Consider the following 2,541-nt stretch of genomic DNA (forward strand, 5'->3'; position numbering starts at 1 on the left):
AGCTCATCACCATGAGATCTCGGAGATGCCTCAAATGCACTTTCCTCCACAAAACTACTGGGAACAAATCAACACCTCCCTAGAAGAATTGAATTCCCATATGGGACAACTAAGGGTGGAACATCAAGAGCACTCCATCATGCTTCATGAAATAAGAGAAGATCAAAAAGCAATGAGGGAGGAGCAACAAAGACAAGGAAGAGACATAGAAGAGCTCAAGGACATCATTGGTTCCTCAAGAAGGAAACGCCACCATCACTAAGGTGGATTCATTCCTTGTTCTTCTTTCTTCTGTTTTTCGTTTTCTATGTTATGTGCTTATCTGTGTTTGTGTCTTCATTACATGATCATTAGTAGTTAGTAACTTTGTCTTAAAGTTATGAATGTCCTATGAATCCATCACCTCTCTTAAATAAAAACTGTTTTAATTCAAAAAGAACAAGAAGTACATGAGTTTCGAATTTATCCTTGAACTTAGCTTAATTATATTGATGTGGTGACAATGCTTCTTGTTTTTTGAATGAATGCTTGAACAGTGCATATGTCTTTTGAAGTTGTTGTTTAAGAATGTTAAATATGTTGGCTCTTGAAAGAATGATGACTAGGAGACATGTTATTTGATAATCTGAAAAATCATAAAAATGATTCTTGAAGCAAGAAAAAGCAGCAAAGAACAAAGCTTGCATAAAAAAAAAAGGGGCGAAAAAAAAATAGAAAAAAAAATTTAGAAAGAAAAAGAAAAAGCAAGCAGAAAAAGCCAAAAGCTCTTAAAACCAAGAGGCAAGAGCAAAAAGCCAATAACCCTTAAAACCAAAAGGCAAGGGCAAATAAAAAGGATCCCAAGGCTTTGAGCATCAGTGGATAGGAGGGCCTAAAGGAATAAAATCCTGGTCTAAGCGGCTAAACCAAGCTGTCCCTAACCATGTGCTTGTGGCGTGTAGGTGTCAAGTGAAAACTTGAGACTGAGCGGTTAAAGTCAAGGTCCAAAGCAAAAACAAAGAGTGTGCTTAAGAACCCTGGACACCTCTAATTGGGGACTTTAGCAAAGCTGAGTCACAATCTGAAAAGGTTCACCCAATTATGTGTCTGTGGCATTTATGTATCCGGTGGTAATACTGGAAAACAAAGTGCTTAGGGCCACGGCCAAGACTCATAAAGAAGCTGTGTTCAAGAATCATCATACTGAACTAGGAGAGTCAATAACACTATTCAAAATCTGAAGTTCCTATAGATGCCAATCATTCTGAACTTCAATGGATAAAGTGAGATGCCAAAACTATTCAAGAGGCAAAAAGCTATAAGTCCCGCTCATATGATTGAAGCTCTATTTCATTGATGGTTTGGAATTTATAGTATATTCTCTTCTTTTTATCCTATTTGATTTTCAGTTGCTTGGGGACAAGCAACAATTTAAGTTTGGTGTTGTGATGAGCGGATAATTTATACGCTTTTTGGCATTGTTTTTAGTATGTTTTTAGTAGGATTCAGCCACTTTTAGGGATGTTTTCCTTAGTTTTTATGTTAAATTCACATTTCTGGACTTTACTATGAGTTTGTGTGTTTTTCTATGATTTCAGGTATTTTCTGGCTGAAATTGAGGGACTTGAGCAAAAATCTGATTCAGAGGTTGAAGAAGGACTGCTGATGCTGTTGGATTCTGACCTCCCTGCACTCAAAGTGGATTTTCTGGAGCTACAGAACTCGAAATGGCGCGATTCCAATTGCGTTGGAAAGTAGACATCCAGGGCTTTCCAGAAATATATAATAGTCCATACTTTGACCAAGAATTGACGACGTAAACTGGCGTTCAACGCCAGCCTTCTGCCCAAATCTGGCGTCCAGCGCCAGAAAAGGATCCAAAACCAGAGTTGAACGCCCAAACTGGCACAGAAACTGGCGTTCAACTCCACAAATAGCCTCTGCACGTGCTACACTTAAGCTCAGCCCAAACACACACCAAGTGGGCCCCGGAAGTGGATTTATGCATCAATTACTTACTCATGTAAACCCTAGTGACTAGTTTATTATAAATAGGACCTTTTACTATTGTATTAGGTATCTTTTGATCATCTTTTGATCTTTTGATCATCTTAGGATCTTAGGATCATCTTTGGATGCTTGGTTCTTAGATCAGAGGGGCTGGCCTCTCGGCCATGCCTGAACCTTCACTTATGTATTTTCATACGGTAGAGTTTCTACACTCCATAGATTAAGGTGTGGAGCTCTGCTGTTCCTCAAAGATTAATGCAAAGTACTACTGTTTTCTATTCAATTCTTCTTATTTCTCTTCTAAGATATCCATTCGCACCCAAGAACGTGATGAAGGTGATGATTATGTGTGACGCTCATTATCCTTCTCCCTTATGAACGCGTGCCTGACAAACACTTCTGTTCTACATGAATTAAGCTAGAATGAGTATCTCTTAGATCTCCTAACCAGAATCTTCGTGGCGTAAGCTAGAATGATGGCGGCATTCAAGAGAATCCGGAAGGTCTAAACCTTGTCTGTGGTATTCCGAGTAGGATTCAATGATTGAATGA

This window comes from Arachis hypogaea, chromosome 19 (assembly GCF_003086295.3).
Source record: "Arachis hypogaea cultivar Tifrunner chromosome 19, arahy.Tifrunner.gnm2.J5K5, whole genome shotgun sequence".
In the NCBI taxonomy this organism is placed as follows: domain Eukaryota; kingdom Viridiplantae; phylum Streptophyta; class Magnoliopsida; order Fabales; family Fabaceae; genus Arachis; species Arachis hypogaea.